Source organism: Crassostrea angulata, chromosome 2 (genome assembly GCF_025612915.1).
Source record: "Crassostrea angulata isolate pt1a10 chromosome 2, ASM2561291v2, whole genome shotgun sequence".
Taxonomy (NCBI): domain Eukaryota; kingdom Metazoa; phylum Mollusca; class Bivalvia; order Ostreida; family Ostreidae; genus Magallana; species Magallana angulata.
The window spans coordinates 23,299,461-23,325,997 of record NC_069112.1 but is presented as its reverse complement, the minus strand read 5'-3'; the positions used below and the strand labels follow the sequence as shown (position 1 = coordinate 23,325,997).

At 34.1% G+C, this 26,537-nt stretch overlaps 2 pseudogenes; both read left to right on the top strand.

The window, feature by feature from the left end:
• Window positions 1-1,085: 1,085 nt before the first annotated feature.
• Window positions 1,086-13,096, top strand: LOC128174043 (uncharacterized; annotated as a pseudogene).
• A 3-nt stretch (window positions 13,097-13,099) lies between these two features.
• Window positions 13,100-14,125, top strand: LOC128170583 (uncharacterized; annotated as a pseudogene).
• The last annotated feature ends 12,412 nt before the right edge of the window (window positions 14,126-26,537 follow it).

The window sequence follows — 26,537 nt, the reverse complement described above, 5'->3', positions numbered from 1 at the left end:
AAGGCTTTTAAAATTTATTAAGCAACAATTAATTTTTTCATGTTTACTTCCCTTAATTTCATTTGACTACCTATATCAACACAAAGTACATGTTTAATGTACATTCATTGTGCAAATTTATCTATTTTTTACACATGAAAGTAACATCCAAAATCATAATAGTTCAATCTTACTAAATATTAATATCCATTCACTTGATAGCAAACCCATAGGCAATGGCAATTTTTATTTCTAATAAACTTTAAAATATATAATGTGTACACTTGTTAGTATAACAAGAGACTTATGGGCCACATCGCTCACATGAGCAACGGTAGGCATGATAAAATCAGCTTCATGGAGTCATAATTCAAAATATCTGGACAATGTGGTGTAATACATATTGATCCTGTATATAAAATCTTTTTCCCTCTAGATATTCTTATATTTATCATCAAGTCCCTTTTCAAACAGGATTGTGAGGATGTGTGATTATGCATCCTGATGAACTTACATAAATCAACAGAACAAGTTTGAAATTTTTAACAAAATATTTAATAACAAAAATAAAATACAATCAAACAGAAAATTCAACGAGAAAAAAACCAAACAAACAAAAATATACAAATTAAATAAAGAAATGAATAAATAAAGTCTATTTAGTCAGCCCGGTTCCGGCGCACGTGGTATTGAAGAACCCTCAGGTGAACACGTGGTTACAGTCAGGTATAGGTATATCGGCAACCACAAGAACTAAGTTGAAGTAGAAAGTTCACATGCTGCACGGGTCTATCGAGGCTGCATTAGACGAAAGTTTTCTTTGGTAATGTAAATGACCCATGGCCTGGTCCACGCTGATTGGAGGTTTCTTTCAATAAACTCAATATGCAGAATATGAGTTTTCAAATGACACAAATTATATAAATATCAAACTTTCACAATGTTAAGTTAAAGCACGTATCTGCATTGACGATAATAAATTGGTAAAACTGCGAGGATCACCCTCGGGTATAAATTCATTAGTAGTTTTAGAGATGTGTCGAAAGGGCCGCCGTAGTTCACTCACTCACTGTAGAACAGCGGTCTCTATAAATTATCCCATGAAAATGGAAACGGCTACTCATAAATACAGGAACCGGAAATATTTCAGCACCGTAGAACCCTCTTTCCCTGACAGGTATTGACGTTCTGTAGGGACGGGGAGATTTACAGCAAAACAAGGCAGAAAAGACCCTGATAAAATTAACAAAAAGAAAAACATACTACCGAAAACCTATTCAAACACGTATGGTTTAAACGTAAAAAGAGAGTTGTTTAAATTCCTGATGCTTTTCTCAAACAGGCCTCTGAGCACTAGACGGGATGACGACCACGTCAATCGGCTGATGTTCCCGGGTACAACCCGTGCATACTTTTACCAACTATTTAAGGTATCAACGAAGGGCTCCCCACAGGATTGATATGTTACCACGGTTACCAAGGGTCAAAGTATTAAAACAAGGGGCTCTCCAAAGGATAAACCGGAAGGGTGAACCAAGGGGAATTATAATTATACACAACGAATTGTAGTTTGTTACAAGGATGATTTTATAGTCATATCACATTCTCAACAAGGCCGTAAACAGTTGTTTATATATACAGGATATAAACCTACATCAAAATCTGAACCCCTTGTGATGCCCAATAATCCTCCAGGGGCCAAAGTTTAAACAATTTTTAGAATCAGCTATATGTCAAAATGCTTGCATATAAGTAAAAGCATATATAATAACTTTTCATATTTTGTGAATGATTAAAATGTCTTCTTTTGTACAACTAAATCTCCAATGTGACCCAACCCTTATCATAAAGATTTGATTTGAACACATTTGAATCTACACTATCTGAAATTGCTTTCACTAAAGTTACAACTTTTCTAAGAATTTTTTCATAGAAAGAGAGTTAAAGATATATCTCTATATATCCTTATGTAAATATTTGTCCCCCAACCCCCACCCCAAGAGTTACAATTTTCACAACTTTGAACTAGTGGGTATTGGTTTTTTTCTTGAAAAAAAGTCTCATCTTCTTCCCAAGAATTGTAAAATAGGGCAAATTTAATAGTGAAAAAGAATGATATCAGCTATATGTTATATATAATCCATATATGAAACAAGTCATTATTTTAAGGATATTTACATAATAACTGACCCCGAGATTCAAAAAGGTTGAGGTCAAAAAGTTGGGTTTGATTCACTTTTTTGCTAGATCCCCTATGTTTTTAGTTTAAAGTCTCTCTGTCAAAGAATTTTGAAGTTTTGATCTGGCAAAGAAATGAAACTATTTTTCTTAATTTGACCTTGATTTAGGAAAAGGGTCAAGGGAAAAAAGTTACAACAGTATGTCTCATGCTATTACTTATTTACAGTTTGAAGTCCTTTTGTCCAAGTATATTTAAATAAAAAAGAATTTTTTTTTCTAATTTGACCTTGAAAAAAATATTAGGCCTAGGTTGAAACGTTTGGTAGTTTCCATTTAGATTACTTACTATTTATCTGTGATACAAGTTTAAACTCTGTATGCTTAAGGAATCTTATGATATGATTCGTTCAATAATCTATCGAAAACGAATTACCTTGAGACACAAGATTGGTCAAGGTCAAAAAGTATGTTGCTTTGCATTCTCACTCAATACCATCTATCTATGTTTAAAGTTTGAAGTCTGAATGTCAAAGCTTAAGGGTATTAAAGTTACGACCCAGAGAAAATTGTATTGGTTTTTTTCTTCTAAATTTGACCTTGAGTGAAAACAAGGTAAAGGTCAAATCACAGGGCGAAAAACAATCTTTAAGCAAGTCCTTAAAGGTGGCTTAAAGGATATACAATCTTTAAGCCACATTTAAGTCACCTTTAAGCTGAGCTTATAGGTCCTTAATGTCCAAACTTCTTTAAGTCACCTCTAAGCCATCTTTAAGCCACATTTAAGCATCTTTAAGTGGCATTTACGCTCCTATTGTTGTCTTTAAACCATCTTTAAGTTCCCTTTAAGTCAAGTTTGATCAAGCTGAACAATAAAAACATATATTAAATGCAAAAGCTCTTTTATAGGGATGGGAAGGGGTCATCAGAGTGATAATATAATTTCCAAGGAAGGGAGGGGGGTTTTCCAGGCGGTTTGTATTGTCGCTCCAATAAACACAGATCATTATCATCAACACCGCTCCGATAGACACAGATTGCCGTTATAAAATTCTTTATAATTGTTTTGGGTTTCAAAATTATTGTAGGGGTGAGCGCATTCTCTGTATCCTAATCTATGCATGAAACTAATTAAAGTATGTTAACTTTGTTTCCTATTATAAATTAATCGGTGAAATCTCTCTCTCTCTCTCTCTCTCTCTCTCTCTCTCCTCTCTCTCTCTCAGTTCATCCAGTTATTAAAGAAAATAAAGATAATGAACTAAAAATGCATGATTCAATTTAATAATCGGTTTAAGGTTTGTATTTTTTTTTTCAATTTTCATTATTTCTAGGTCTAATTCTAGATCTGCTAGATACATGTTAAAGATGAAAAGACTCTCAACTGTACGGCGGCGTGGAAGGGCCAGATGAAACTAGAACTGTCCTAATGGGACTAATACCCCCGCTAGGCTAATTTCAAATGGGACAAATAATTGAATTGAATAATAATTAAGGTTTGGAACACATACAAAAAAAAATTCTAGAAATGTAAAAAAAAAAAAATAGTTAACAAAGAAAAATTAAAATCAAAATTGTCAGAATTTCACTGTGAATACATATCTATAACAGTAATACATTTACAAATGTATGTATTTGATGATATATTTTTTTAATTTAATTGATTTAAAGAAAAACCAACAAAATGACAAAAACCCCTCCCTTTGCAGTGAATAGAAATACCGGTAGCCAAGCAATGCTCTTCTGTTGATAAAACTTTCAATATCTTTCTAATAAGAGTCTTGACAGATGCAATTAGTTGTTTCAAATTTTCCTCACTTTCTCCTATGGCACAATTGAACTCCAAATCAGAAAATTGATCCCATAGGACTATGATTTTCTTTGATGGGCTTGTTAAATTTAATAAACTCCCAAAACATTACCATAATTACCATACTATGTAAAAATATGTAAAAAAGAAAATTTAATATTACAAACAATTTTAAAATTGCCAAAACACTTCAATCATATCAGTAATTTTGAATTTCATTTAAATTAATGCCCAATAGGGTCACTTCATCAAATTACTTGACAAATAAATTTAAACAACCTCTAAAAATAGTTTAACTTCTTTATTAATAATTATATTATTTATTTCCTTATAATGATAGACCTTTTGGTTTACATGAAACAGTTTTAAAATAGCCCCAAAACCATCACCCATTTTACAGATTATCAATTTCCCCTAAACACATGCTCCATCTGAACCATGGCTCAGATAATGGCTCCCTTGGGACAAATGAATTCAGCCACACTTGTCTTTGATGTTCTCATTAGCTCCTAAGAATTTATCATTGACAAACAAAAACTTTGCATTGTCAGTTGATAGAATACTTATAAAAAATAATCTTTTTTTTATTAATTAAGACATTAAGACAAAAAACTCCATCTGGATGTATTTATATAAATATATTTTAGAGTGTTTTCTATTAATTAATTAATAAAATCTGTAAGGATTACCTCCCTTACTTTTCAACATTAGTGTACAATATATAGAATAAGGAAAATGAAAACTGTCATAAAATCATTAAATCTTGTCTGATCTTAAAAAAAATTGCAGGTGCACATCTTCAGATGGTGTTCAACATATGTACAAATTTTCAAACTGTTCCATGCAGTAATAAAAAATTCTATAGGGGGGACAAAGTTGCGTCTACAGACAGACGGACAGACGGACAGACAGACAGACAGACGGACAGGTTGAAACCAATATACCCCCCTAAACTTCGTTTGCGGGGGTATAAAAATAAATATTCTTATTTGTTCGGACGAATAAGTTATTTGTTCGGACGAATTAGGATTTGTTCGGACGAATAAGTTATTTGTTTGGACGAATTAAGATTTGTTCGGACGAATTAAGATTTGTTCGGGCGAACAAGTTATTTTTTCGGGCGAATTAGGATTTGTTCGGACGAATAAATTATTTGTTCGGACGAATTAGGATTTGTTCGGACGAATTAGGATTTGTTCAGACGAATTAGGATTTGTTCGGACGAATAAGTTATTTGTTCGGACGAATAAGCTATTTGTTCGGACAATTAGGATTTGTTCGGACGAATTAGCTATTTGTTCGGGCAAATTAGAATTTGTTCGGACGAATAATTTTTTTGTTCGGACGAATAAGTTATTTGTTCGGACGAATTAGGATTTGTTCGGACGAATTACGTATTTGTTCGGACGAATTAGGATTTGTTCGGACAAATTAGCTATATGTTCGGACGAATATTCAAAAAGTTTTTAGTTTATATGAGGAGTAATTTAGACTATCTGCTCTGGTAATGATGTAGATGAAAGGGGGTGGGGGTCAAGCCACCCCTTTCCTTCAAATGATAAATTGCTAATAATATAGACATAGGTGTTATATTATCTGACATGTATGCAATATCTGACATATTTTGCTGTCAAGCTCAATTTTCAAACTCTATCTATCTATAGGATTGGGGTTATATTATCATGGTGCCATGGGTTTCCGATAGTCTAAAACTAATGTTAACCCTAATGGTTGTCTCTTTAGTCAACTTTGAATCTATATCATTTTTAAAATCAGACATAGCATCACAAGTCGTTGATACAAAATCAGTTAATCGTCATCATATGCAGTTTCTATCTATAAATAATCTGGATGCCGCATTCGACCGATGAAAATAGGCGTCGGATGTTTTCGATAGTATGATTCATAAACAATATTTTTCAATAATAGTTAAGAAAAATGAGAGACAACCTTTTGAAAATATTGTATAAAATTGTCAATTGTTTTGTAAGCTTTTATTTCACCTCAAATCCTCCAATTATTTTAATTTTCCCCAGAACTTGATTCAATCAGTTATGATCATGATTATGATTATTGATAACGTTTTTATTTGCGCTCCTAAGATTCCAAATAAAGGAAAACTTTACAAAGCCATATGATAATTTTAACATGTAAATACGTCATCAGAGGTCTATTTGATGGACAATAAGTATTTTTATCATTAAATTCTATTTTTATTATTTTTTATATTATAGTTAGGATGTTGGGTTATTTTGCTGACTTTATATTATAAAGTATAAGTAAAATTTAGTTTGTTTTATAAGTCACTTAAGTAATTGTGCGATTATTACAATTCCACGAAGCATATCAGTTAACTTTGATCGTATGTACATGTATATGTATAAAGTAAAGGCGAAAGATAATTTCGTATGTCCAGTGTCCCAAGTAAAAAGGAGAATGACTACATTTTCAATATAAATATCGACAATCAAAATCCACCTGCGGAATCATATAATTATGACTATTGGAAACATTTCTTCTGGCATTACGCAAAAAAAACTTAAAGCTACCAAAGAAAAAACATGCGCTGCCTAGAGTTGGCATACACCTATACGCCGATCTAGAGCCGGTGGTCGGGGGGCTTTGGACCCCCATCCAGCAAACAAAATTATCTCTCAGACCCCCCACCCCCACCTCGGTAATTTTTTCTGGATCCGCGCATGATCATGTAAACTGATTAGACTTTTCACATTTATGTATCCATGATTATGACATCTCTCTCTCTCTTTCTCTCATACATGTACCACTATTAATAACTTATTTGTCCGAACAAATCCTAATTCGTCCGAACAAATCCTATTTCGTCCGAACAAATAACTTATTTGTCCGAACAAATATCTAATTCGTCCGAACAAATCCTAATTCGTCCGAACAAATCCTAATTCGTTCGAACAAATAACTTATTTGTCCGAACAAATACATTCTTTGTACGAACGTACATATTAAAACAATGTGCCATACGGGCTTTAGCTTTTACACAGTAGGCGCAGAAGACGGTGCAATATTGCGGATTGTAGTCACGGTAGTGAGACTTGAGTCTGATGATCTCAGAAAAGTCACTGATTTTATGTGCGAGATCGAGTAAGTAACAGTTCATCTATCAATAACAGTTATGTACATATGCATATTCGCTGAATCAGGAATGCAAGCTTGCATGCACGTGGTGCATAGGACCTAGGGACATTTTGCAAAATGACGATAATGTGCGGTGAATAATTAAAGGATTAATTTAAAGGATAAAGGATTTATTGAAAAGTCACAAAATAGCATTGCATCTCATTTATTATTAATTTGTGGAAATACAGCGATCATCACTTCCAGCCGGTCAGTTCTTTTCAGTTAAATAATGTTGGGATTTCCTAGCGAGGTGTTGAATTTTACAAGATGGCGTCTGCTGAAGTTGCTAGTTGCTAACCTTCTTCTCTTTTTATACCAGTGGTATATGCATTTTTTGTACATAGCTTATTTCGCGTTAATTGTGATTTTTTTAGTGTAGCATACATCAACATATAATTTAAAAAATAAATGAGGAAAAAATTACCCGGGAATGTGGGGTGAATGGGGGGGGGGCGTCCCTTGTGGTAGGAATATTAGTCTGCTTCTCATTTATTAACAACTAATTGATAAAATCGTGGACTCCTGTATTATAACAAAATCTGAGCGACACAGGGGATGGGGAGGGGGTATGACGAGAATGTGCTGTCAAAAAGGAATAATAACACCCTACTTATACTATGTCCCGAGTTTTTGCTTCCACCACTTTTTGCATGATATTCCAATAATAGTAAATACCATTGTGCTCAAACTACGTTCATCCACTATAAATATGAAAAATGTCCAGATTATCTGTTCTGAAACGCCCCCTCTACTGCTTCAGGTTTCAATACACATCCCAAAATAGAAAGTCTACGGGAATTTTGCATTGCATCAGCCATGATTAAGTCCGGATGATAACGTTGAAAAATTGTGCGAGATGTCCCAAGTACTTCCGAATGGAGAAAAGCTGTAAACATTTCCCATTATAAATCTCCATAAGAAAATTTCTTTCATTCCTATGAACTTTTATGAGTGAAAAATGATAATTTGTCAATGAAAATATCTTGGATATTTACCCTTTTATCGATTTCAACAGCATTTTTTTCACAGGTATGTGTATTTTTATTAAAAATTATCAAAAAGTGATGGAAGCAATAACTTGGGACAGACTATAGTAATTTAAATTAACATGCGCATCATGATAGTTTTAACAGAACAGTTCAAAACTGAGAACTATAAATAATAACTGCACTAAAGGGCGATTTTGTACACATGCAACCTGAAAAAATTGCACATTTAACAAAAATGTATGACAAAAAGCATCACCCGTATATATATAACCTCTACATATAAGACAGTCGCAAGTAACAGGGGTTAACTGAGGCTGTGAAAACACCTTTTGAATTCATAATTATCAATTTAGTGCCTTTGGGTTTAATTTACTCGATTGTGAACTCAGAATACAAGGCGACTTAAACATGTCTTTCAAATAAAATTCCGACGAAGTTACCGATGAAAAAGCATCAAGTATATGTCAACCCCAAGGTTGGTCCTAATTTATTTATTGTGAGGTACACAAGGTACAAACAGTTCATGGTTTATCTCTTCTTTTCAATCAACTGATAAGAATCAAAATGTTGCCACACTAATTGGAGATGCCAATGCTGAAACTAAATCTAATATTGGAGCCGATGACGGAAAGTGGGCGGAAAATTCAGGAAAAATTTGAAAATTGGCAAAAAAAAAAGTTTAGGGTCGGGGTATAAAATAGGGACGGTCGGGTGACCGGAACCACTGGTATTTTTTTATTTGGCCTTATATAGTTCTTTGAAAAAAATAAATAGGATTAGAACAAGTCCACAAAAGACAATAAAAATAAAACTTAGAAAGCTATCTTTTTTAAGCTCTCCTGAACTGAAAGCTTAGATGAGCTTTTCTGATCACATTTTGTCCATCTTCTCCAGAAGCACAGTGCAAAATTCGACCAAACTAGACACAAAGCATCCTTAGGCAAGGGGATTCAAAATTGTGAAAATTAAGGGGAGATAATTAGGAATTTCACGAAATTTTCAAAAATCTTTTTCTTAAGAACCATTTGGCCAAGAAAGCTGAAACTTATGAGGAAGCATTCTCAGGTAGTGTAGATTCAAAGTTGTGAAAATCATGACCCCGGGGGGTAGGGGGGACCACAATATGGAGTCTGATTTTTACATTAGGAATACATATAGAGAAAAATCTTTAAAATTTTCTTCTCAAAAATCAATCAGTCAGAAAAGCTGTAACTTGTGTGGAAGCATCCTCAGGTAGTGTACATGTAGATTCCAGTTGTTAAAAGTATGATCACCAGGTTACGGTGGGGGCCACAATTGGGGGGGGGGGGGGTATTTACAAAGGAATACATATAGAGAAATAAATCTTTAAAATCTTCTTCTCAAAATCCAATTGACCAGAAAAGCTGTAACTTTAATGGAAGTAGCCTTAGGTAGTGAAGATTCAAGTTAGTTCAAATTATGATCCCTTGGAGTGCGGTTGGGCCACAATGAGGGGGCCAATTTTTACATAGGAATGTAAAGGGAAATATCTTCTTTACGAAAATAAAAAAAAAAGCAGAAAAGCTGTAACTTTTGTGGAAGCATTCTCAGGTAGTGTAGATTCAAGTTTGTTCAAATTATAATCTCCAGGGGTACAGTTGGGTCACAATGGGGGGAGGGGTCAAATTTTTACATAGGAATGTAAAGAAATACATGTATCTTCTTTTCATAAATTGATTAAGAGGAAAAGCCGTAGTTTGTGTGGAAGCATTTTCAGGTAGTGTAATATATGGAGGAAAATCTCTAAAAATCAAATAAAAATGGATAATACCACAATTGGGGGGGGGGGGTTCAAATGTTTACATAGGAAAAAAATTTGAATGCTCAAAAATACATAGTATATAGTATTACTAATATGCAAGCATATCGACATTTGTTGATTCTCAATTGTTTAGACAGTGGGCCTGGATAATTCTTGGGCCACACAAGGGGTTCAAAGTTTGGTGTAGGTTTATATTTATAAGAACAGTTGTTCAAGATCTTTTTGAGAATGGCATTGCTCAATATGTGGTATAACTATGAAATCAGTTACAAAAGGGGCTCAACATAAGAACTTCTGGAGAAAACTTTGAAAATCTTTTACTACAGGATCTATTTTACTCATTCATTGTCCTGATATTTTGGATATGACTTCATAAAGCTGAATTTATTATGTCCATTGTTGCTCAGGTGAGCAATGTGGCCCATGGACCTCTTGTTTTATAATCATATTGTCCAAATTTAAGCCCTGATAGTTTATAACTAGGTGACCTATTGCAATCAATTTTTGACCAGGTTTTCCAAAGGAAATTATTGAAAGGATGAGAAAATGAAGGGCGACTGCCTAAATTGTATCCCTATTGTACAGATAACTTCTCCTACAGTTTTCAAGTTAGGGAGTTGTTTTAAAGATCAATTGTACATATATCAGAGATGTGCATATTTAATACTTGGATTTTGATTTTTGATAATTTATGAAAAAATACCACCTGTTGAACTTAGTTATATTTTGGCAAAAAATTGCATATAATATATAGAGTACCCCCATTGCTCTGAATAGGTAGTGTTTATCAATTCAGGGTTGACAAATGGATAATGGATACTGTATATGTTCACACAAAAGAAAACCCGGTTTGCAGTCATATTAACAGCTTTTTTCCTGTTGTCTGTTTTCATGTGCTGTCTTTCATGTGTCAACATTTTCAGCTTCTTTAAAACTACAATGGATTATATTGCTCAAAGGTATATTTGCAGTTTTATTCATTTTCTGTCCCCTAATATAATAGTTATATAGAGAGTATAACCATTATGCTGAAAGGTAGTGAAAACATGCACAATATACAATGTAGTTTACAGGTTCAAGTGACGTCATGAAGATCACATATTTAAGTTCACCTGAACTGACAGTTCAAGTGAACTTTTCTGATCACCTGTGTCCGTCATCTGTTTGTTTGTTTGTTTGTCCATTTGTTCCTTTTTATATTTTCGACATCTTCTCCAGAACCACAGGGTCAATTTCAACTTGGCACAAATCATCCTTGGATGGTAAAAGGAATTCAAGTTTGTTATATTAATTAAGGGCCAACAACTCTTTTCAAGAGGAGATAATTTGAAATTATTGACAAGTTTGCATTTTTTCAAAAATCTTGTCTCAAAAACCAATTTGGCCAGAAATTTGAAAAACAGAAACTTGTTTGAAAGGATCTTAAAGAAGTGTAGATTCAAGTTTGATAAGGTTGTACCACAATGGGGGATTACATTTAACATTAAAAAAATCTTTTAAAAGATCTTTGCCGCAAGAACTTAAATGTTGTAATTCATGATATTTCTTATATGCAAGCATCTATTAAACAATATTTTGATATTGTTAAATAGATTTTAAGTTGTTCAAACCATAACCCCCAAAGTAATGCTGGGGTCTCTGAAGATGTGAAAAATTAAATCTGAATCAGAATAGGAATATATGTAACATCTGCAAAAAAATAATTTTTCATTAATGTATTGACACAAGTTTTTTAACAAGATTTACTAAATTCTCCAGATATTTTGTATTTGACTAGATATAGCTACTTTTATCACAGTTATGGCTATTGTTGCTCAGGTTAGCAACACGCCCCCTCCCCCCTTGTCTTTAGATTGCTTATGACCTAAGGGTGTGTCATGACCTTGACACAAGGTCATTTGGGCAAGGTCAAGGTCACTGGCAGAAAAAGTGCAAAATTCGTGTCCGGTCCATATCTTTCTTATGGAGAAACATTTGAAGTTCATACTTCATATAAAGATTGCTTATAACCTGAGGGTGTGTCATGACCTTGACCCAAAGTCATTTGGGGAAGTTCAAGGTCATTGTTTCAAAAATGCTTAATTCCTATCTGTGTCATGTCATGTATTAATGGAAATATTAGAAGCTCAAATTTGACACAAAGCTTGCTTGTCTCAGGCCACATAAAATTATCTTTAGGTTCTCATCCCTGTCTCTCTGAAAATGGCCTGCCCCGATGAAATATTTTTTTCTGAAATTGTGAGCTTGCTCACAGTACCTCTAGGTATGAACTGCTTATCAATATAAAATACCCTTAAAATGTTTGTTTTTAGTACTGATACCAATGTATGTCATTTTAGATTGATGTTTCTGCAGTTCAGAATATGGATGATTCAGAATTGAGCAGATATATACCTGCATGTGGAGATCGAGTCAATCTTAGAAGTCTATCCAAGCCAGACACTGGAAGAAAAGCAGCTCTATTTGATAAACTTAGAAGTAAGATGAAACTGCAGACCAAGGGAAACTGTGATGAATCAGGTGCTTGAAGCAATCGTCCTACCTGGAGTTTTAATTTACGAGGGAACAAAAATGCACAGAAATTAAGAAGAAAAATTGAATTAGGTTGGATGCACAACGGAAAACATGTCCGAAGTTCCAACGGTGGAGGTAGCCGTAAAATTGAACTTCCGAGAGATGCAAAAAAGCAGACATTTTAAAAGTGGCAAAAGAAATATTTTTCCCAAATGGTCAATCAAAGAAAAATATTTTGCTAACAGCAGTTTCATGTAATGTCTTAGATTTTGCGCAGACAGAGTTTGAGGATAAGATTTGAATTGCAGAAATGTATGATACAGTAAAACTGGGTATGTTACGCTTCCATCTCTGTACCAAGACCAAAAATGGTGCCTGTTCTGAAAACAAAGAAGATGAACTTACAAAAAAATCATCAGAGGACTTAGAAACAGAAAGTGACAATAAGCTTCCTGAGATAGAGGAGACAATTAGTGATGTAGAAAGCATAAGGGATCCCGTCCTTCCAGATTCAGACGTAACTCCTACAAAGAGGTCAAAAAATTGTCTTTAACTTTAACATGTCCAGTTCCAGATAATCATGAGATTGGCACCTCTACTGTCAGAACAGAAGAACCATTACCAGTTTTGATGGACAGTTTTAATGAAGCGTTTTTTAATACTGGTGTTGAAATTACCATTGAAGAAGTAATGCCAAGAAGTCCATCTCCTCCTCCAGAGGAAAAACTAACCACAATTGTTCACTGAATAAAAGTACTAGAGGAGCTTATTGAAATGTTCAAGAGCCAACAGATCATTAAAAAGTCCATTCAGTTTTCATTCATTAATGAGGCAGGTGCAGATAAATCTGGTGTTTCACGAGATGTTTACACTTCTTTTTGGGCTGATTTCTTCTCGAGAGTAGCAGAAGGAGAAGACTTCCGTGTGCCTGCTCTTAATCCCCAGTGGCAAGTAGAGGAATGGAAATCTGTTGGAAGAATTTTAGTCAAAGGTCTTTTAGACCACAACATTTTCCCCCTGAATTTTACTCCAGCATATGTAACGGCACTCTTGTTTGGAGAACATTCCATAAGCGAAAAAACTTTACTTGATTCTTTTCTCCTTTACCTAAGCAAATAAGAAAGAGATTTAGTAAAAGTTGCAATATAACGAAAGCTTTCTGCAGATGAAAATGAAGACTTCTTGGACATGCTTGATCGACTTGGAAGTAAAACAATCCCAACATTCGAAAATATGCAAGAAGAACTTTTGAAAATGGCACACAAAGAATTAATTCAAAAACCAAAATATGCTTTAGAAAAAATGGCTGAAGTTTGTAGTAATGAAATAATTGTTCAAATTCCAAGTGAAGTTGATCTACTTGAAATGTACGAGGCCATCAGTCAGAAAGGTTTTGAAGATGATAAGTTCAAACCCACAAGCACCTGCTGAAAATCAGTGTTTACAATACTTCAAACAGTATATTAAGGCACAGGAAAGTCAGAAATCAATCCAGAGATTGCTTCGTTTTCTAACAGGAACTGATATTCTTTGTGTTGAAAAGATTGAGGTAACATTTACCAAGTTGATTGGAATAGGAAGACGTCCAATTGCTCACACATGTGGACCAACTCTGAAGTTACCATGTACATACTTATATTGTCTTATATTGAGTTTCGGTATGAATTAGACAACATTCTCCAGAGTGACCACTGCATGGAAATGAACATTGCTTAAAAGTGTTGAACTGTTTGAATTTCCCCCCAAAATGTCAATTTCTAAGAACAATGACACTCCTGTACTCAAAGAAGGTCACCTTTGGGGTTGGGGGGGGGGGGGGGTGAGTTTAAAAAAAAATTAACTCGTGTTAAATGGGCTTAAATTTTCTTTATTGCATGTAGTGGTTATGTTGAAATTTTGTTCACTCTTGCATTTGAAGATGCAGTTTTCTTGGAGTCTTAAGTAAGAAAGTAGAGGGATACTAAGTTTGAGTTGTTGCTCAGGTAATCACAGTGGTCTCCTGTGCGGGTTGTACAGTTTAATTTTATAGAGTTCCTTTATTATTGTTTTGAAAAAGAGAACTCGTCTTCTTCAATAATAATGATGTGTGATGAAAAATATGATATTTGTGTCCTATTTTGCTCTTCATTTGTAGGTAGGGAACTAATAAATCATGTATTTTTGCTATTTTGAAAGGAAAAAAGGCCTGTCTTTTTTATAAGTTCTTAATATATAAAGAAATACAAGAATGTTCAAGAGATGCATAACATCAAATTATTTTGTATCCTAAAACTTAACTTTGATTTTGATAACCTTCAATTGAAATGTGAAAACCTGTTATATAATGTTTTTATTCATTTTTGCTGAAATGTTGAAATAGCTATGCAATTATTTTTATTAAATGAATTTTATTTCATGGTTCTGTGAATGCTAAAACAGACTGTTTTTTATTTGAAAATGCAAAATCAGCATAGCGTTATAAAAATTTAAAGTATTGAATATTTGTTGAGTTTTCTTCATTCTATTTTATGATTCTTTATGAGTCATACATAACAATATGCTTAAGTACATGTGCTGTCTAAAATATAATGGGTTCTTTTGAATTTTTAGCTATCCCCTATTTTGAACGGCCATATAACGGTTTAGGCTTTCCCATCCATCAGTCGGTTAGATTTTTGGCTTTTTTGAAGAAAAAAAAATGTGTGTCTTGAAATGGTTTTTCTTAATTAAAAATCCTCTGCACCAGAAAAGCCCAAAAATATTGTATATTGTAAGTTTATTCCTACCATGACCCCTGGGGAATAAAATTTGGTTCGAAGTTCTTTTTAGAATGACATACATGTACCGTTAGAAAAAAACCTTTTAAATCTTTATGGAATAAGGAATCATTCCTTGAGTATTATGAGGTGATAATTTCGGTCGGGGCGTGTTCAAATCAAATAAAGCTCTTCGGGCTTTATGATAGATTTGACCAAGCTCTGACCGAAATTATAATCTCATAATATTCAAAGAATGATTTCGTATTACTTATATTATTTCCAATTTGTACACTTTTAAACCACTATTTTTTTATGTTGCACATGCTACATGTATTACTACGTGGCGCAGCCAATACTGTTTTTTCGGTTATGCTATAACGCCCATTTTGTGTCGCTCATGAAGTTATTGGGTTTTAGGGTTCAAAATTAATTCGTAATGTTATCACAAAGACATCTGAAAATGAAAATATTTTTCAATAGAACAGAGAGGCAAGAAATTATTGTGTATGGTAAATAAACTAAGACATGGAAATTTTAAGGGTTTCTTTTTAGCTCACCTGAGCTGAAAGCTTAAGTGAGCTTTTTCTGATCACATTTTGTCTGTCGTCTGTCTGTCTGTAAACTTTTCACATTTTCAACATCTTCTCAAGGGTATGGTGGGGGCACAACGGGGTGGGGGGAGGGAGACAAATTTTTTACATAGGAATATATGAAGAAAAATCTTCTACAAAACCATTTGTTTAGAAAATCTGTAACTTTAGTAAAAGCAACATTGGGTAGTGTAGATTCAAATTCGTTAAAATAAAAATCTTGAGGAGTAGGGTGGGGCCACATGGGGATCCAATTTTACAAAGGAAACATTTTTAATTCACAAAAACTGAAATGTTATTATATATATAATAAGTTATGGTATTTTCCCAATTTGTGATTCTTTAAAATTATTAAGACTTTTGCCCCTGGACGATTCTTGGGCCTCACAAGGGGTTCAGAGTTTGATTTAGGTGTATATCCCATGTATAAACAATTGTCTAGGATCTTGTTGAGAACTGCGATGCTCAACATGTGATATGAATATAAAACCATCCTGTAAGAAAAGGGACTTGATTATAAACAGAAGAATATCTACATGTATTATACTACATTGTCCAGATATTTTGTATTATGTCTCCATTAAGCTGATTTTATCATGCTTTTATTGTTGCTTAGGTTGTGTGCGATGTGGCCCATGGGCCTTTTGTTACTGTATGTTTCCTTGGGGGTCAGAGATAAGTTAGATTTGAGGGGTGGGATTTTACAAAAATACATGTAGTTTGGATGAGGAGAAAAAAATTATATGATCACAGAAGAAGCTGGTTTGAAGAATTTCTGATTAACTAATGATATCTGGAGGTCATACAACTGCTGTAATCTATGGAAGTGTTCCTCATTTTTTTAATTTAATGTTGCTTGATTTTCAGTCTGTGTATGCATATGCACTCCAAAACCTTCAAAATAATTCATTTTACATCACTTAAATGCCTTTTACTTATTTTGTGCTACGTTCCCGCAATCACGATTCGCAGTGCGATTGAAATCGTGATCTTAATAGTAGAGTAATCGCATCAGATCTTAAGGTCACATTATAATCATGTTTATCATAGAAAAAATTTAACTGTCAAAAGTTTTCCGCGATCAGCACAATTTTAAATCGGTATCATCGTATCGAACTGTACTACATCGTTAATAAGAGCAGCATGTAATCGTGCCCCCCCCCCCCCATACTTGTGATGATCCGAATCAATCTTTGAGGAGACAAACAACACGTTGCGCTGCGTTCAGTTTCGATGTGTCAATATGGTCAGTCGGTGGCGCATTTAGGGGGGGGGGGGGGTTGCCCCCCTAAATTTGTCAAACTAAAGTTAATTCATACTTCTATTGGCAAAGAAAATGTACATTTTGCGAAATTTTTGGATACTCATTGAATTTCTCTACATTAGACTGATTTCAACGATGTAGTGTGAAGAAAACCCGTGGGTTCAACGGTGTAACGTACATAAAAAGCCAACTTAGTTGGGTTCAAATTTGAGGGTGGGGTGATCTTTTTTAACGCTTTATTTTCATTTCATCGTTCCATTGAACTTGATTTTTTAAACTGATTATTTTACAGTTATTCGTGAGAAAAAAAAATAAAAGTACATGTTTCTTATATTTCTGCAAGGCAGAGGGTTTTGATGGGATTATTTGCAATAATATTTGCAATTATGCTGATCTGCAATAAGTTTTTGAAAAATTCATACAATATACATGTACAAGTATGGGGGGGGGGGCACGATCGTGCACGACTTCTTGAAGTACGTCCTAAAATACCGATGATAACAAATATAAACATAACAGAATCAAAAGCAATATACATTTCTAAAATAATATTATAATTAGTTATAAAGAGGTAAAACGTACTTAATATACGATGTCGCCTACTAGTATACCATATACATGTAGCCCTTTTACAAACATCATACATTGTACGTGTTCAATGTTATACAATATTTCGTTAAATTATATTTAAAGAAACGCAAATTATACAATTACCAGTTTAAGATAGTCTTAATTTAATTATATCACACAGCATCATTAATTTGTTTCTGAATTTTATAGGGAAAATCAGGGATATATAGGAAATAGTTACAGAAGTATGCAATAAAAAGTTGGATATTTGAGTATTTGAACCACTTTAAATTAAAGAAATCCTATTAAAATTATGTTCTACAGGTATCGTAGTATACGTTACATTGAATTAATTTTAGATAAACGTGGTCTTTTTACTGAAAATTGGATGAATATTTCCATTAGTGTCTTTTCTAAAACATTCATGTATAACCACATACATTAATATTGAAAATACTTTGAAGAAGTGTGTTGTATGCTTGGTAACGCGTAGGTCATTTTGATTTTGTTAACTTAAAGCGTAAGTTAGAATAAAAAGTTTAAACTATATGTATTTCATCTGCTGAATTTTTTTCGCAAAGCTTGTTTAATTCTAAGTATTCGCACAATCAATATAAACATAGCTCTAATAACACAATATACTCTATTTACACTTACATTCAGTGCATTATTCTGAACGGTTATCACGGTTTAAAATATTAACTGACTTTATACCCAGAGCTCTATATATTCATTTTGCGATGCAGGTTTCCTGAATTTATGAAAAATCAGGTTTTTTTAGTGACAGGTACTTTCCGTTCAAACATGGGTGTTGCCAAAATTCTAGTGCATGGAAAAAGGCGCTATACTTCTTCATTTTTACTGAAGGATTTGATATACATGTTTTCTTTGTACTTTGATTGGTAAAATGTAACTTTCAAAACTCAATCAGAGATGTGTACGAGTTGGGGAGCAAATAATCCCATCTTACAATCTTGAAAACTCACACGTGCACGAAACACAACGCTTTAAATATATATAGGTAACAGGCGATGTTCCCCACTAAATTATTTCTTTTTTATTTGCATTTAAACCTGTTGATGCCCAAAAAATCAGGATATATTACCAGACTATCTTTGAAATTAGGATAATTTGAATTTTTCTCTTAATATACAGTGTAGCATGCAAAATACAATTGAATGGTTATTGATAGTCATAGCATATATTTTCAAATTGAAACTATCAAAAAGTATCCAAATCGAAACAATATCATATTGTAGAATGCTACTATATAGCAGGTTTTCCGGGGAGAAAAGCTACCATGGGGGGGGGGGGGGGATTGCTATACAATACCGATACGCATGTATGAATGTTAGTATAATTACTTTGACACGCATTTTTCATTTAACTAGGACAATACAAAAGACAACGAGTGTGTTCGTCTGCGGGATATTCTAGTATTCTTTTTTTGCAGTTATTCATAGCTAGGTATTCCTTACGGAATCTTTAGAAACAGTCGGCAAAAGATCATTAAATATTTATTTTCATAATTGTAAGTAAAAGAAATTATTGTGTAAGTGAACTTGTATAAGCGTTTCGTTTTTATTTTAGGTCACCTTAACTAAAATGATTATTTATCATCAGCAATAAAAATACATGTATGTGAGCCTTCATCAATGGATTTTGCCATTTGTTTCTATGATGGATAATATATCTTCACAATAGCGCCCATTGGCACGCCAAATGTAACAGGTGGTGAAAAGTAAAGTCTCGACCGGAACTTGAACCAAGGGCCTCTGGTGTACCGTACCAGCGCTTTATCCACTGGTCTATGAAGATCCATCTTCGCTAGCCAAGGGTTTTCGGTCCACTTTGCTCCCCGTTTATTGGGAGCAGAGTGGACCGAAAACCCTTGGCTAGCGAAGATGATTAAGATCTCATACACATAAATGTATGTAATGTTCATCCACCGTACATTATCACTATTGTTGTTAAATGTACATGTATATCTGTGTTAACGCTCTACTCTACAAAAATGTATTTTGTGCTACATTTGTGTCATTTTACCCAAATTTTATTTATATCTTTTATTTATTTTTAACTTTGGGTAAAAACAATTGTTTACTTATTTACCTGTATTAACTGCATAAAACAGATTTGCGCCAAATTTTTGTCGAGAAAGTTGCCACAGAATTGGTCTTCTTCCTTCATTTCATGGGAAAAGGATATCCAAAACTAAGCGTGGTGGCTTCTAAGGTATGACCACCAAGCCTCTATTCTCAGGTTATGGTTACTGGAGCCATAAAGAAAACATTTTTTGTGCAAATTCATCAACGTCTTCATACCTTAAAAATTTGTGCATATTTTCTATGTGACCATTTTATGTCCCCATATCAGCTCTGATTCTCTTAGGACACCCCACTCTAGATTCAACGGCAGACATAAAATAGCTTGCTATTACAGCTGGATCACTATTTGTCGAATATGCCTCTAGCCAAATGATATGCCTAGAAAACCCATCGATACAGCCATTGATACAGATACCATAAGGTTTAAGTTTGTCACAAGAATCAATGTGCCACATGAAGTCCGGACCAGGATTAGAATATATCCGCCGTCTTAATCTACCTCGACGCCGTAGTTGTACCCCCTGTGGATCGATAATCTGGAGCAGAAGTCTAACAGTTTCTTGGGTCACAGTGTAACCAGACTGTATACATTGAAGTGCATTAACTTGTACCCGTGAAGCTTGTCTGCTGTTTCAAGTTTTCCTTCGAGAAATAAAGCCACTTCTAACAAATCGCTGTAGTGTTTTCTTCTGTACAAATGGGCGGAAGAAAATACTCTTTTAAGTGTCCTTTTGCTCATAACAACATTATTAAGCTCTGGCCCCGCCGTCACCAACTTTCCTCAAGTTAATACTCAGCCTCAATTCTGAGTTTGACCTCAAATCCATGCACTATCCTTATAAGGATTTGAGTTGAGGACTAAGTTGAGTGATTTGAAAGTTTTGGTGACGGTGGGACCTGATAAGTATTGTAGAATTTCATCTTGATTAAATCCAAGAGAATGGTAAAATTGCACCTTCTCATGCAGAGCCATCTTTTTGAGTTTTCAAAAGAAAAGAGTTCTAATTTCATATCTGTCCGAACAAATAACACCCACATAAAGCCAATTCGTCCGAACAAATCCTAATTCGTCCGAACAAATAACTTAGTTGTCCGAACAAATAACTTAGTTGTCCGAACAAATCCTAATTCGTCCGAGCAAATCCTAATTCGTCCGAGCAAATAGCTAATTCGTCCGAACAAATCCTAATTCGTCCGAACAAATAACTAATTTGTCCGAACAAATCCTAATTCGTCCGAACAAATAACTTATTTGTCCGAACAAATAGCTAATTTGTCCGAACAAATCCTAATTCTTCCGAACAAATAACTTATTTGTCCGAACAAATAGCTATTTCGTCCGAACAAATCCTAATTCGTCCGAACAAATAACTTAGTTGTCCGAACAAATAGCTATTTCGTCCGAACAAATCCTAATTCGTCCGAGCAAATCCTAATTCGTCCGAGCAAATAGCTAATTCGTCCGAACAAATCCTAGTTCGTCCGAACAAATAACTTATTTGTCCGAACAAATCCTAATTCGTCTTAACAAATAACTTATTCGTCCGAACAAATAGCTAATTCGTCCGAACGAATAAGATTACTTTTTTTTTCATCTGGCCCTTCCACGCCGCCGTACAACTGCCTTTGTTATATATCGGGCAGGATATTACTGCTTTGTTTGTCTAGACATAGTTTTGCTCGTTTGTGTATATCTAATTATAGTCTATTGTTTGTCCAACTTAAGGAGTCTCGGGGGAGAATGTTTCAAACATACGATTTCCTTTAATTTTTTTACAGTGAAATGCAAATTTATGAGAAAACTATGTGCAAAATATAAAGTAAATTGACCGGATAGTTTATCTGTTTGCCGCGATCAAATTTTGGTCGTATGTCCGATTCATCACCGACATTCTATATAGGATTTTATTGGAAAATGAGGGTTTTCATTTTCAATTTCATATTTAAAAAATTACAAACATACGATTTTCTTTTAATTTTCAGCGATGAAAGGTTTAAGTATAAGTTAACATTTTGCCAAGTTAAAACGAAATTGACCGGATGGTTTTTATGCTATTCGCTCTCATAGTTTGATCCTATACACGTGCCGTGCCAGCCATTTTACATAATATAGAAATGTATAAAAAAAAGGATGTTTACGAATCAAATTCAATTTTTTGTAGTAGAAGAAAAAAACCTTTTCACTCACACAGAACGTAGAAGGACGGCGTATAGGTTTTTATTTTGCAAATTATAGTTTTGATTTTAATTATTGACGCTGCAATAGAAAGTGCACGACGTTTATTTTTGTCAATTGTTACGTCAGAGTATCAACTGACGTCATCGTAAGACGTTGATTCCGACGACAATAACGTCGTTTTGAAGAAGCGGCGAGATGATTAAAATACTTCTGACATTATTTTAACGATTCTTTTCACTAAATATAATTTTTTGATAAGTCATTTTTTTAACATAAAAACGCTACATGGTAATCTGTATATTTGAACATTTTACTTTACATTTGCGTTTTACGACAGTAATGATCAAAACCCTGCGCAGAGGGAGCAAAATGTTAAACCCGCTACCGACCTTAAGAAAACCACTGGAACTAACACAGAATATACAAGATATACACAACAGTGTTGTGTTGTGTGCCCAGGTGCTCGTCTGTGTATATCTAATTAAAGTCTATTGTTTGTCCAACTTAAGAAAACCCCTGGAACTAACACAGAATATACAAGATATACACAACAGGTGTGTCGTGTGCCCAGGTGCACGTCTATGGAGGGTAATCGTGTTCAAAAATCCAGACATGTAAACTTGTAAATCCGAATATGTAATCGTGTTGGTGTGTAAGTCTGAGTATGAATATGTGTAATTCTGACCGTGTAACCTATAAAACTCGGGCATAAACACGTGTAAGATTTGACTCAGTTCCTTCGAATGATGCACAATTCGCAGCTTTATTGCTTTCATCAGTTAATTAAACCTTCAACTTTGCACACTTTCAATCCGTAGTTTCTGCATTTGTATCTTCAGACTCGGCAATAGCACATCTGACATAATACAAATTGACAAATGTAAAGTCTACAAGTTTGTCGAATTTTGACATGACCTTATATGGCAACTGCTTTGCTGCGGGGAAACGGCATGCCGTAATCGCCAGAATTGATACATCATAAACATAATATTCAGCCTAACTGTTGCAATAAGCTTTTAATGAAGGACACTTATCCATTTTCTATCGAAAATACCGGTATTATTTTTAGAATGTTTTTTTTAGGTATGATTGAAACTGGACCAAACAGGAAGAGGGTCATGCACATAAAAATCGTCGCCGATGTGACGAATGCGCTAATTTCTGTAATATAATTCTCATGGTATTGTATGATAAGGGTTAAAAGAAATGCATAATATCTTATTTCTATAAAATAATTTGACATGTAATTTAAACTGAAATATAAGTAAATGCGTACTCTTTTCTAGAAATGAGACGGATCAAGAAATTTCTTAAGGGGGTAAATATATTTTGAGCGGCATGAGGTTCGGAGACAGCCATGAGGTCCCACGTTGTAACTTCATTGCTTCTGAATTCTAAACATTTTTAGAGAGAAATTTTAACCGGGTTTTTCGATTATTGAAAAAGTGAAAATGGCGGGCGGGTGAGTGGCTGCCAAAAAGGTACCCTTATTCTACCGATAACTCCTCGTACAGTTTTTGAGATAGGAAATTGTTCTTTTGCATAACACTTCTACATAAATCAGAGGTATGCAAATTGCTAGGATTTTGATTTCTAATAATTTGTCAAAAAATATCAGCTGTTGAACGTAGTCATTTTTTGGCAAATACATTGCATATTGCATATGCAATTCAGGTTTGACAAATGGATTATAATATGGATACTGTTCACACAAAAGAAAACCCGGTTTGCTGTTACATTGACAGCTTTTCTCTTGCTATTTTTCTGAATTAGTTAGAATAAACGACCTGCAAAGATTTGGTAATTTTTTGCGGAAAAATGTATGTAGCTATACATGTATTTGTCAGTCGAAAACCCCCTGTTAGCTTATCAGGTTTAAATACAATGCTAAAAATGTGATGTCTACGGAGATTTTGTATTGCAGCAAGCCCGGAAGATAACGTTGAAAAATTGTGCGATGTATTCCGACAGTATTACGAATGGAGAAAAGATGTAAACATTCCCCATTATAAATCTCCGTAAGGAATCTGTTTTTATTCCTGTGAATTTTTCCAAGTGAAAGATGTGTCAATGAAATTATCTTGGAAATTATCCCATTCATCTATTTCAATTGCACTTCTTTCACAGGTATGTGTATTTTAATTAAAAAATCGTCCAAATGTGCTGCATAAATATCTTGGGACAGACTATAGTTGCTTATGGCAAACAGTACATGTTCACAAGTGGCTGTAAAGCTGTATCATAATAGCTCTCCGGGATTTTTTTATCAACCAATTTCACAAAGTGAGTCTGTATTGAACCGACATTCAGGACGTCATGCTCATATTCCGAAATAATTGCTTGAAATTTCAAAAAATGCTAATTTTCACCCGCATGATAGGCTTTTTTCCCTACATTTTGCTTACAATGCAAAATGAAACATTTTTAAAAATAATTAATAACATTTTAATTTCACGACAGTTAATCTTATCTTTCGAATTTTTAAAGGGCGCTAATTCTTATGTCTCCAGGCACGTAGGATCAGGGGGGGCCGGGGGGGGGGGGGCTGCCCCCCCCCCACTTTTTCTCGCAGCAACAAATTTTTTTAAAATTTACATATATAAAATGGAATTATCATGGACTCCCCCCCCCCCCACTTTTTCGGGAGTATGTAAAAAATTGATATGAAAATAAGGGAATGAGGAGTGAAATCGAAGTACCAATGTATATAGTACGCCAACCCCCCCCCCCCCCTCCCCCCCCCCCCCCCCCCCGGATTAGGATTTTGAAGATTTTGGGAAACTTTAAACTTCCATTTTTTTTTTTTTGCTTGTCAAGATTTTTTGGATGAGTCTGGCCCCCCACTTTCAAAAACGATGCTACGTGCCTGGTCTCATATTAATCATAATCTCAAAACCAATATATGTCTTTATATTCTTTGTTTTTCTTATCGATAACTTTCCGAAAAATAGTACTTTCTAAGAAAAGTTGTTATCCAGAGATATTATGATTATAGACCATCCTTATATTTTTTTATATTTATTCCGTCCCTATTCCGGCGATTACGGCATGCCTTTACCTGCGCCTTTTTCTATCGGTGACGTCACTGTCTCCATATATGGTCATGTCAAAATTCGACAAACTTGTAGACTTTACATTTGTTGATTTGCAACATGTCAGCCATGATATTTCAGAAAACGGAAATACAAATGCAGAGACTACAAATAGAAAGTTTGTATTATAGTGGCAAGTTACATGTAAATAACAAGCAATATTTTACAGCTGCAATTAGCATCTGCAGGAAAAATTAGATTGAAGGCCTGCGGGGTCAACTCTAAAGTGTTCATTACGGAGTTTTATAGGTTACACGATCAGAATTACACATAATCATACTCAGACTCACACAACAACACGATTACATATTCGGATTTACAAGTTTACATGTCTGGATTTTTGAACACGATTACCCTCCATACACGTCAGGGTTTCTAAAGGCGTTGAAATGTTAGTATGTACGAGTATACGATAAGTCTAGTGAATAAAAGTTAATTTACATTTGTAATTTATTTACAAAGTATTATTTCCTAGCTCTGGGTTTCAAAAATGTTACGTCTACAAATTAACGATGCATGTATGCAAGAGTAAAATCTTGAGGCTAATTAATTAATGTACCGGTGATCATAAATAAGATTTAATTATCTAAATATATGTATAAGGGTTACTATGACACATACCCGGCCTTGTACATCATACCATTGTATGTACAAGTACATGTATACATCATTTGCAATTGCCACATGCAGTAAATACGTCACCGGTAATTAGTAATATTGTTTGTTATAGTATTGATAGTTTAAAAATCATGTATACATTATTTAAACACACTGGAACAGCGCCGCGATCATGAAAACCGGGAAATTGAACAAATACCAAAAAGTTTCAATGCATTTAATAAAAGAAATGATTTCATTTTCTTTCTTACATTTTTTTAAAGAAATAAACAACGTTATTTAGTGAACATGGCGTTATGAATAGCAATTGCTCTGCTGGCATATTCCATGATGCGCGCTAATCGTTGTTTATTACTTATATTGCATTTTACCACTCGCAAATTCCCTGCATTAGCCTAAACCTTGACATTTAGCTATTGCATAAAAAATAAACGTTCAGAGTGTAATGTATTTTTTTTACTTCACATAGATTTGTTAACAAAATCAATGATATGTTATAACAGTAATTCCTTTAAAATGTTAATTAAAGACATGTTTTAAATACATCAAATTTAGGGAGTTGGAGAAAAACACACGATGTATCTATATTGGTTTAAATCTATAACGTCATTTAATAGTATATAACGTCACACCTTTATGACATCATAGTACGCCAACTGTAAGGTACATAAATCATGGTATAAAAATCAAACACTTTTGTTTTATTTAGGAACATTTTTATTGCGTGGACCCTGAGGTCCACGCAGAAAATATATAAGCGAGGTTAAACCGGATGCTATGGGGAAAATTCAGTCTGCGCATGAGCTAGCCTGGTTCCTGTGCGTAATGGGTAGCTCAAGGAACCAGGCTAGCACACGTTTATCTGAATCGGGATCGGGATTTTGTGCCATATGCACACATTAGTTCAAAGGCGCTGTAATTGTAAAGTTGTCGGTAAACAGTACAGAAACAAAGTATACGTTTAAAGAA